The sequence below is a fragment of the Neovison vison genome, chromosome 7, assembly GCF_020171115.1.
Source record: "Neovison vison isolate M4711 chromosome 7, ASM_NN_V1, whole genome shotgun sequence".
Classification (NCBI taxonomy): domain Eukaryota; kingdom Metazoa; phylum Chordata; class Mammalia; order Carnivora; family Mustelidae; genus Neogale; species Neogale vison.
In genome coordinates this window covers 130762856-130775043 of record NC_058097.1, presented here as the reverse complement: position 1 = coordinate 130775043, position 12188 = coordinate 130762856, and positions in this window count along the sequence as shown.

Below are 12188 nucleotides of genomic sequence, written 5' to 3'. Positions count from 1 at the left end.
CAACTCTCTGCCCTGCCTCTCAAATTCTTCATATCAGTGAAATCATATGATAATTGTCTTTCTCTGATTGACTTATTTCACTTAGCATAATACCCTCTAGTTCCATCCACGTCGTTGCAAATGGCAGGTTTTGGTTTTTTTTTTGATGACTGCATAATATTCCTGTGTGTGTGTGTGTGTGTGTGTGTGTGTGTGTTTCACATCTTCTTTATTCATGTGTTGATGGGCATCTAGTTTCTTTCCATAGTTTGGTTATTGTGGACATTGCTGCTATAAACATTGGGGTACACATGCCCTTTTGGATCACTACATTTGTATCTTTAGGGTAAATACCCAGTAGTGTGATAGCTGGGTTGTAGGTAGCTCTATTTTTGACTTTTTGAGGAACCTCCATACTTGTTTTCCAGAGTGGCTGCACCAGCTTGCATTCCTACCATCAGTGTAGGAGGGTTTCTCTTTTGGAGTTCCACAGTTCTCATGGATCGGTGAACATGGTCTTGGCTGGGTGTTCTTGCTGATCTTCTGGGGGAGGGGCCTGTTGCAGTGATTCTCAAATGTCTTTGCCGGAGGCGGGATTGCACTGCCCTTGCCAGGGGCCAGGCTAAGTACTCTGCTCAAGTTCACTCTCGGGAGCTTTTGTTCCCTGAACGCTTTCTGTAGAGCTCTGGAGGACGGAAATGAAAATGGCTGCCTCCCAATCTCCAGCCAGAGGATCCAAGAGCTCGGGGCCCCACTCCTCAGTGCACCCTTGGAGAAAAGCGCTCAATCACTCCCATCTCCCTGGTCTCTGGCCCCACTCCAAGCTCACCCGGCCTGTGACCAAGTGTTTCTATCACTGGCGTATGGCCCCGTTTGAAGTTTCCAAGCCCAGCAGATTCTTGCCACGTGCTCCTGCGACACTCTTCCTAGAGGAGAAAGTGAGTGACCCTGGATCTGCCACTTGTGGCAGCTCAAGGAGCAGTGGCCTGAATATCCGTTGGATCACGGTTTTAGGTAACCCAGAACTGAGAGTGCACTCCTCAGCTCCGTCTCTGTAGTCGGCTTCCCCACTCTGATACCTGGCAGCTCTGCCACACTTAGACAGCCCCAGTCTTTCTGTGACCCTGAGGGACCTGAGACCACACTGTCTCCAGAAGTGTTCTACCCCCACTTAGCCTTTGGAGAGATGTCCCTCAGTGGAGCAGACTTCTAAAAGTTCTGACTTTGTGCTCTGCTGCTCCACTGCTTGCCAGGAGCTGGCCTCTCCCCTAGTGGTCTATCTTTATTTTTTATTTTTTATTTTTTTAAAATTAAAAATATTTTTAAAATAAACATATAATGTATTATTAGCCCCAGGGGTACAGGTCTGTGAATTGCCAGGTTTACAGACTTCACAGCACTCACCATAGCACATACCCTCTTCAATGTCCATAACCCCACCACCTCTCCCTACCCCTCTCCCCCCAGCAAACCTTAGTTTGTTTTGTGACATTAAGAGTCTCTTATGGTTTGTCTCCCTCCCAATCCCATCTTGTTTCACTTTTTCCTTCCTTACCCCTCAAACCCCCCACATTGCATCTCCACTTCCTCATATCAGGGAGTTCATATGATAGTTGTCTTTCTCCAATTTACTCCAATTTTGCTAAGCATAATACCCTCTAGTTCCATCCACGTCATTGCAAATGGCAAGATTTCTAGTTTTTGATGGCTGAATAGTATTCCATTGTATAAATATATACCACCTCTTCTTTATCCATTCATCTGTTGATGGACATCTGGGTTCTTTCCATAGTTTGGTTATTGTGGACATTGCTGCTATATACATTAGGGTGCACGTGCCCCTTCAGATCACTATGTTTATTTCTTTAGGGTAAATACTCAGTAGTGCAGTTGCTGGGTCGTAAGGTAGCTCTATTTTTGGCTTTTTGAGAAACCTCCATGCTGTTTTCCAGAGTGGTTGCACCAGCTTGCATTCCCACCAACAGTGTGGGAGGGTTCCCTTTTCTCTGCATCCTCTCTGCATCTGTCATTTCCTGACTTGTTGATTTTAGCCATTCTGACTGGTGTGAGGTGGTATCTCACTGTGGTTTTGATTTGTATTTCCCTGATGCCGAGTGATGTGGAGCACATTTTCATGGGTCTGTTGGCCATCTGGATGTCTTCTTTGCAGAAATGTCTGTTCATGTCCTCTGCCCATTTCTTGATTGGATTATTTGTTCTTTGGATGTTGAGTTTGCTAAGCTCTTTATAGATTTGGGATACTAGCCCTTTATCTGATATGTTGTTTGCAAATACCTTCTCCCATTCTGTCAGTTGTCTTTTGGTTTTGTTGACTGTTTTCTTTGCTGTGCAAAAGCTTTTGATCTTGATGAAATCCCAATAGTTCATTTTTGCCCTTGCTTCCCTTGCCTTTGGCGATGTTCCTAGGAAGAAGTTGCTGTGGCTGAGGTCGAAGAGGTTGCTGCCTGTGTTCTCCTCAAGGATTTTGATGGATTCCTTTCTCACATTGAGGTCCTTCATCCATTTTGAGTCTATTTTCATATGGGGTGTAAGGAAATGGTCCAATTTCATTTTTATGTATGTGGCTGTCCAACTTTCTCAACACCATTTGTTGAAGAGGCTGTCTTTTTTTCCATTGGACATTCTTTCTTGCTTTGTCGAAGATTAGTTGACCATAGAGTTGAGGGTCTATTTCTGGGCTCTCTATTCTGTTCCATTGATCTATGTGTTTGTTTTTGTGCCAGTACCATACTGTCTTGATGATGACAGCTTTGTAATAGAGCTTGAAGTCTGGGATTGTGATGCCACCAACTTTGGCTTTCTTTTTCAATATTCCTTTGGCTATTTGAGGTCTTTTCTGGTTCCATATAAATTTTAGGATTATTTGTTTCATGTCTTTGAAAAAATGGATAGGATTTTGATAGGGATGGCATTAAATATGTAGATTGCTTTAGGTAGCATAGACATTTTCACAATATTTGTTCTTCCAATTCATGAGCATGGAACATTTTCCCATTTCTTTGTGTTTTCCTCAATTTCTTTCATGAGTATAGTTTTCTGAGTATAGATTCTTTGCCTCTTTGGCTAGGTATCTTATGGTTTTGGGCGCAATTGTAAGTGGGATGGACTCCTTAATTTCTCTTTCTTCTGTCTTGTTGTTGGTGTAAAGAAATGCAACTGATTCCGTGCATTGATTTTATATCCTGAGACTTTACTGAATTCCTGTATAAGTTCTAGCAGTTTTGGGGTGGAGTCTTTTGGGTTTTCCACATATAGTATCCTATAATCTGCAAAGAGTTGGACTTCTTCTTTGCTGATTTGGATGCCTTTAATTTTTTTGTTGTTGTTGTCTGATTGCTGAGGCTAGGGCTTCTAGTACTATGCTGCCCAGTGGTCTATCTTCCGGTCACTTCAGATTCACTTCTCTTAATGTCCTACCTTCCAGAAAGTGGTCACTTTTCTGTTCATAGAATTGCTATTCTTCTCTTTGATCTCCTGTTGAGTTTGTAGGTGTTCAGAATGGTTTGATAACTATCTAGCTGAACTCCTGGGACATGAAGATATTTAGGTCTCCTATGCCTCTGCCATCTTGCTCCTTACCCCAGCATCTTTTGTTAAATGGATTTTTCTTTGTTTTGATGGAGTGGTTTATTATTATTATTATTTATTTTGAGAGAGAGAGAGTGAGCGAAGTAGAGGGGAGAAGGAGAGAGCGAAAATCCCAAGCAGGTTCCATGCCCACCTCAGAGCCCAACAAAGGACTCCATCTCAGGACCTTGTGATCATGACCTGAGTTGAAATCAAGAGTCACGTAACAGACTGAGCCACCCAGACATCCCCAAACCAAATAGCATTCCTATAAGCTAGTATTTACACAAAGACACTGAAAAAAATCTCATCTAGCAACAAAAGTAATCAATGCACAAGCATCAATAAAACAAAAAAAGTAAAATTTTTTGCTGAGATAATTTAAAAAACTGTATCAAAAATATATGTTTTTTAAAAATGTACTGTCTCATGACTAGGAAGACTCACTATGGTAAGAATGGTAATCTTCCCATAGGTAAGTCTATAACACTCATGCAATTCCAATAAAAACCCTAATATGGTTTTCTATAAAACTTTATAAAGCTGTTTTTAAAAATCACATGGCAGAAAACAGTGCAGAAATAGCTAACGCAATTCTGAAAAAGAATAACTAGAAGGGAATGCTTATTTAACGGGAGATCAGAGTTTATTGTGAAGCTAAGTACAATAGTGTGGCTTTGGCTGGTCCATCAATAAAAGATCAGTTGAACAGATGAGAAATTCCAAAACAGGTCACTGCATCTATGAATGCTGTCATTTAATGAAGCTGGCATTACAGGTCAGAGAGAAAAGGATGAATGATTTCAATGAAAGGTCCTGGGCAGCAGGACTTCCTATACAGAGAAAATCAGATCTTCATCTTATGCAGAAATAAAAGGGGGACAGTGGGAATTTCATGTAGATTAAAGATCTACCCATTAAAAACATATAAAACCTTGTAACAACTAGAAGAAAATACAGGGACTATTTTTAGGATATTAGGGTAGAAAAAAAAACTTCTTCAGCAATATACAAAGCAGCACAAATTCTACAGGAAAAGAACAATAATTTTGACCATATCAAAACATCACATTCTGAGGGGCGCCTGGGTGGCTCAGCGGGTTAAAGCCTCTGCCTTCAGCCTAGGTCCTGGGATCGAGCCCTGCATCGAGCTCTCTGCTCAGTGCAGAGCCTGCTTCTCTCTCTCTTTCTCTGCCTGCCTCTCTGCCTACTTGTGTTCTCTGTCAAATAAATAAATAAAATCTTTTAAAAAAATCACATTCTTTTTTTTTTCCAATTTATTTATTTTCAGAAAAACATTATTCATTATTTTTTCACCACACCCAGTGCTCCATGCAAGCCGTGCCCTCTATAATACCCACCACCTGGTACCCCCAACCTCCCACCCCCCCGCCACTTCAAACCCCTCAGATTGTTTTTCAGAGTCCATAGTCTCTCATGGTTCACCTCCCCTTCCAATTTACCCAAATTCCCTACTCCTCTCTAACGCCCCTTGTCCTCCATGCTATTTGTTATGCTCCACAAATAAGTGAAACCATATGATAATTGACTCTCTCTGCTTGACTTATTTCACTCAGCATAATCTCTTCCAGTCCCGTCCATGTTGCTACAAAAGTTGGGTATTCATCCTTTCTGATGGAGGCACAATACTCCATAGTGTATATGGACCACATCTTCCTTATCCATTCATCCATTGAAGGGCATCTTGGTTCTTTCCATAGTTTGGCGACCGTGGCCATTGCTGCTATAAACATTGGGGTACAGATGGCCCTTCTTTTCACAACATCTGTGTCTTTGGGGTAAATACCCAGGAGTGCAATTGCAGGGTCATAGGGGAACTCTATTTTTAATTTCTTGAGGAATCTCCACACTGTTCTCCAAAGAGCTGCACCAACTTGCATTCCCACCAACAGTGTAAGAGGGTTCCCCTTTCTCCACATCCTCTCCAACACATGTTGTTTCCTGTTTTGTTAATTTTGGCCATTCTAACTGGTGTAAGGTGATATCTCAATGTGGTTTTAATTTGAATCTCCCTGAGGGCTAATGATGATGAACATTTTTTCATGTGTCTGATAGCCATTTGTATGTCTTGATTGGAGAAGTGTCTGTTCATATCTTCTGCCCATTTTTTGATGTGTTTGTCTGTTTTGTGTGGGTTGAGTTTGAGGAGTTCATTATAGATCCTGGATATCAACCTTTTGTCTGTACTGTCATTTGCAAATATCTTCTCCCATTCCGTGGGTTGCCTCTTTGTTTTTTTGACTGTTTCCTTTGCTGTGCAGAAGCTTTTGATTTTGATGAAGTCCCAGAAGTTTATTTTCGCTTTTGTTTCCTTTGCCTTTGGAGACGTATCTTGAAAGAAGTTGCTGTGGCTGATATCAAAGAGATTACTGCCTATGTTCTCCTCTAGGATTCTGATGGATTCCTGTCTCACGTTGAGGTCTTTTATCCATTTTGAGTTGATCTTTGTGTACGGTGTAAGAGAATGGTCGAGTTTCATTCTTCTACATATAGCTGTCCAGTTTTCCCAGCAACATTTATTGAAGAGACTGTCTCTTTTCCACTGTATATTTTTTCCTGTTTTGTCAAAGATTAATTGACCATAGAGTTGAGGGTCCATATCTGGGCTCTCTACTCTGTTCCACTGGTCTATGTGTCTGTTTTTATGCCAGTACCATGCTGTCTTGGTGATCACAGCTTTGTAATAAAGCTTGAAATCAGGTAAGGTGATGCCGCCAGCTTTATTTTTGTTTTTCAACATTTCCTTAGCGATTCGGGGTCTCTTCTGATTCCATACAAATTTTAGGATTATTTGCTCCAGCTCTTTGAAGAATGTCGGTGGAATTTTGATCGGAATGGCATTAAAAGTATAGATTTCTCTAGGCAGTATAGACATTTTAACAATGTTTATTCTTCCGATCCAAGAGCATGGAATGGTCTTCCATCTATTTGTGTGAATGACAAGTGAGAATAGTCATGCTGAAAGAGAAACAACAGACTAGCCCCGTGAATTTGTAACATATCCAACAGGAAAGGATTATTCCCTAAAATATGTTAAAAAAAATTCTATCAAGTTAATTAAAAAACAAACAAACAAAAAAGAAGATACCCAATAGTAAAGTGGTGGGGGGGGGGAGAAAGAAAGAAAGAGCGAGCAAGCAATTCACAGGAACGGACCCAAACTCTAATGAATACGTGAGATGATGTGCAAGTTCACCAATAATCAGGGAAATTAAAAATAAAATACCAATGAGATTTAATTTCACATTTGTATGTTTGGGAAAAAACATGAAAGTCTGCTCAAACTACATGTTGCTGGGAACATGGGGCAGGGAATGTTGCTGCTGGAGTGTGAACTGTTTCGGTCACAGCAGAAGGTTCGCACTGTACAAACCAGCAGTTCTGTGTCCCCGTGTGCACTGCAGAGTCTCTGGTGCGTGTGCCCTGTGAGGGAATGGGTAACGTATCCTGCAGTCACACTATAGAATACGAAGTTGAAAAACAGGGGTGCTGGCTAGGTCTGTGTACATCTCCCTGAATGGTTCTCAGAAACGATGCTGGGTGAAACATGAGTGAGGCGTATATGACGCCATTCATGGAGAAGTTTTGAGATACACATAACATAGCATCAGTTTGCCTGGTTGTGCAGGTGCACGTGTCCACAATGGAAAAGGGGAAAGTGGAGATGGCCAGTCACACGTGGAGTCTAAGAAGGTTGCATCCATGAGTCTGGGAGTGTTCTGGGGGCTGTAACGGATGCTCAGAACAGGGATCTAATTTCCATTTGTTTTTAAAAAATGGATCAAATATCACAAAAATGGTAACAATTGGCAATTCTGGCTTGAGGATATGTGCATCTTTAAACTCCAGGCTAATAACGAGAAGGACATCAAACAAATCCCAGGGAGAGGACACCATAAATGGTCTGGCCAGTATTCCTCAGCACAGATGGGCTCATAAAACACAAGGAAAGGCTGAGAAACTGTGGTGGGCAAGAGGGGCCCAAGGGGACATGATCGCTGAGTCTAGTGTGTTTTCCTTCTCCAGCAGAAGAAGGGCACTGGGACCTAAATAAGGAAATCTGGATAAAGTATGGATTTTGTTAACAGAAATGGATCAATAGTAATCCATTCATTGGGACAAACGTGGGGACTGCTGGGCATGAAGAATCAGATGCAGGGCATTTGGGAACTCTGTGACCATCTTTGCAACTTCTGTTTAAATCTAAAATTACTCGAAAATGAAAAAGCTAATTTAAACAGAATAGGTATAGAATCATTCCAATTTTGTGGGAGTATGTGGGTGAGTGTGTGTGTATGTGTGTAAAAACAGGAAGATAAGAGATATGTTTAGCAGAAATAGCAGACAATGCTTGAGTCTGGATGGTGGGATTGGGAATGGCTTTCACTTTCTCTTTTGTTCCTTTTTTTTTTTTTTAAAGATGTTATTCATGTATTTGACAGAGCAAGAGAGCAGAAGAAGGGGGAACAGTAGAGGCAGAAGGACAAGCAGACTTCCCGCTGAGCAGGGATCCCGATGTGGAGCTCAATCACAGGACCCTGGGATCATGACCTGAGCTGAAGGCGGATACTTAACCATCTGAAACACCCAGGTACCTCTTTCTTTTGTTCTTTTATTTTTCTTTATTTTCCCCCCTTATCTTTATTTTGATAACAAAAAATATATATCCTTTTTCAAATTCCTGCCATCCATTATATTGCAGGTGTGATATATGGACACATGCCAGACATGGGGATCATTGTCAAGACCCAATACTGTTCCTTTCCGCACTCAGGAGTTACTGGGTGTATCCTCCTAACACCGGTTCCCTAGATTTGCCTGAGGTGCTTGCTGAAAGTGCAAACTCTAAGCTCTGTGCTAGGGATTTCTGGGGAAGAAGCTTGAGAGCTTATTTTTTAACAAGCCTCCAGATGATTTTTATTTATTTTTATTTTTATTTTTTTTTTGGTGGTGGCAGTTCAGATAAGTTTCGGAAACAGACTCTACTAATTCTCTCTCAAACTCCAAGACTCAGCACCAGCGACACTGACAAGCTTTCTTTCCCCATCTCAGGCACCTATGAGCTCCCCTCTGTCTGTCTTCAGGGCACACCACGCACAGAATTCCATCCTGGCTCGGCTGGCGAAGTATTGACATTTTTTGCTTAAACATTGGATTCTCTGGCTGTTCTGCATATATTTTTTTTATCTCAGTGAAAGCCTATGGTAGGTTCTATGTGTTATTTGGGTAAATATATGGAAGGATAAGCAGATGGATGGGCTGCTTTCGAATTGGGCAGGTCTGAGAATTTCACGAGCACCTGCGTTGGAGGCCTTCGTATCCCTGGGTGCTTTGCGATGGGCACCCTATACAGAGAATCGTGGTAATACTCATTTTATTCCAGTCTCTATCGTTTTAGACTTGGATCACGGTCAGAGGAACTTAAAGTATAAATATGTTTCTGCGTATCTGGGAAATTATCCAAACCCAAACTCGCTTATGCGGTGGTGGGCTAGTCAGTGCTTAGAGCCATGCTGTTCAACATGGCAGCTTCCGGCCAGCGACGGCTTTTGAAAGTTAAATGTAAAGTAATTAAAACTAAGGGGAATTTAAAAATTCTGTTTCTTGGTCACATATTCTCAAGTGCTCAAAGATCACATGTGGTGATAGCTGCTGTGTTGGAAAGGGCAGATGGAAGACATTCGCAGGATCACAGAGCGTTCTAGAGGAGAGCAGTGACAGAATATTCCTTTTTAGCCTTCAAAATCCATGTCAGAGGCCTTTCCACATCCCTCCAAACAAAGTTCTGTTTGGTTCACGGGGCCGGGCATGTCCTTGGCCCTGGGAATTCAGAGATGGGGACAACATTGATGCTGCTGTGCCAGGTTTTAAAACAGGATTCTCAGCTGGGGCACTTTTGCTCCCCGGGGGAGATCTGGCCATGTCCAGAGACACTCCGGGTTGTCAGAGCTGGTGTGTGTTGTATGTGCGTGTGTGCATGTGCGTATGTTGTGTGTGTGTGTGTGTGTGTGTGTGGGGTGAGATATTGGCATGTACAGCACAGAAGCCAGGGATGCTGTTAAACATCCTGCAATGCACAAGACAGCCCCTCTCCCATCAAAAATGTATCTGGTGCAAAATGTGAATAGTGCTGAACTTGGGTTTAAAGCCCAGTTGTGGGGAGAAACCCAGGAGCAGATAATGCCAAGTAATGAGAAAAGGGTAGAGAGAGGGGGGAGGTGTCCAGAAATGGGGTCAGGATGATTCCACAACCGAGTCTGGGAGGAGCTGGAGGGTTAGTCGATCCTTCTTCCAGGATCCCATAACACTTGGTGTGTTTCTCTAAATGGCACCTAACACTGCATTTTACTTTATTTATTTTTTTTTCTTTTACTTTATTTTTTTTTAAAGATTTTATTTATTTGACAGACATAGATCACAAGTAGGCAGAGAGGCAGGCAGAAAGAGTGGAGAAAGCAGGCTCCCCGCGGAGCAGAGAGACCGATATGAGGCTCGATCCTAGAACCCTGGGATCATGCCCTGAGCAGAAGGCAGAAGCTTTAACCCACTGAGCCACCCAGGCACCCCCACTGCATTGTATTTTGACCACTGGCTTACACATATTTCTCGCTGTCACACCGAGCATTCTTCAAGAGCAGACTCCGGGTCTGATCCACGGGTGTGTGCCCGTGGTTCTTGTCAGCGACTGGGCCACAGAGTAGAAGCAGCAGACAGTTTGCACAGGTGAACGGCTGGATGTGTGCGTGGCCTCCCACTCCTGTCCCCAGTCACAAGTACATCCTGGCTGTGTCCTCCCCCAAATCATGGTGCTGCCTGTGAAAGCATTTTCTAAAACAAGGTGCAGCATTCTGTTGGGTCCAAGTTGTCATCAGAGCTGATGTTTGCAGAAAGAAGCCTGTCCTCAGGCAGTTGTTCCAGAGAGAGACGAGCTGGGGGATTTAGTTTACATACTTCCGTGGCTTAAAATGCTGTGCATTTCTGCTTCCCTGACAGCATCAATTCATCAGGCAGGACGTTGTCAAGTCAGAACAGTCAAAGCCAAAACCAGTGATATCATCTCATGATGCAATCCATCTGAAGCCGGGGCTCAAGGGGACAGCAACTCCAAGGAGAAGAGAAGGCAAGCCTTCACTCAGGGTAGCCCTTTCGAATTTGCTACGCTTTCCTGTTCATCTCCAGTACTTTGGGGGAAAAAAAATCCCCTAAGTGAGCAAATATGACCTTGTCTTTGGTTGGCTTTTTCCTTTTCTTGAAGAATGATTGTACATGTTAGGCTGATTCAGAGATTACATAAGCTCAACCTGAACTAGTGAGTTTGGTTACGAGTCACATTTTATGCGAAAAGGTAGCATCACAATAAACATATGGGCTCACAAATCATAAAGGAAAAGAGAAACAATTCAATAAATTGTAGGCAAAGGACCTAGAGACACAAGTCATAGGAGGGGAAACCCAAATGGCCAATAATTATCTGGAAGAGATGCTTGCCTTCATTAGTGGCCCAGAAAAGGCCAACTAAAACGACGGGACGGTACCGCTTCACACTCATTCTCTTGGCAAAAGTTAAAAAATCTCAAACACCAACAGCTGGTGAAGATAAGAAATAGTAGCTCTTACATGTTGCTGGTAAAAATATAAATTAGTACAACCATCCTGGAGAGTAATTGGGCAATTTATAGTAAAGTCGAGAATAGTCAAACCCTCTGAGCCAGGGAGAAAGGCTGCTCATTGCAGCGCTGTTTGAACAGTGAATATTTTGTTTTGTTGTTTTTTTCAAGATTTTATTTATGTGTATGTGTGAGAGAGAGAGAGAGCGAGCGCATGAGCAGGGGGAGGGGCAGAAGGAGAGGGAGAAGCAGACTCCCCACTGAGCAGGGAGTCCAATGCAGGGCTCAATCCCAGACCTTGGGATCATGACCTCAACTGAAGGCAGACGCTTAACCGACTGAGCCACCCAGGTGCCCCTGAAGAGTGAATGTTGAAAACAATGTACATATCCATCAGCAGGAGAACAGATAGAGTGGGATACTATTCAGCAATTAAGATGAATGAAATATATTGATATATACTAGTCAACAAATATCTTCAAAACACACTGTTGAAGGAAAAAAGCAAATCATAGAATTATATACACAACACAAGAACATTTATAGAAATCTTAAAATGCCAAAATCACGTTCTCCCACGTTTATTTATATACATGTAATAAAAGTAACAGAAAAACAGATTGTGGACACAGAGGGCATACACCAAATCTATGAAATTGGCTATCTTTGATGAGGGAGGGGAATTGGGACCAAGGAGACTTCTGTCTGTAGAGTTCTATTTATTCATTTTTAAATGAGAACCAAAAATAACATGATGCTACCATTTCTTAACTCTGGATAACGGGTGACACCCCAGGCATTCCCTCTTGCCCTCCAGAAGCACATTTACTCTCCCACGCCAGCTGTGGCCCAGCAGGCTGGCCTCTCTGCTCCGGGAGCCAGCCTGCGGTTCCCACGGGGGTTCCTCCAGTTAGGAGCAGGGCAGGGTTGGGAGGGAGACAGGAGTGGGACTCTGGGAGAGGCTCCTTTCAGTGAGCCTCATCTTGTCAGGTT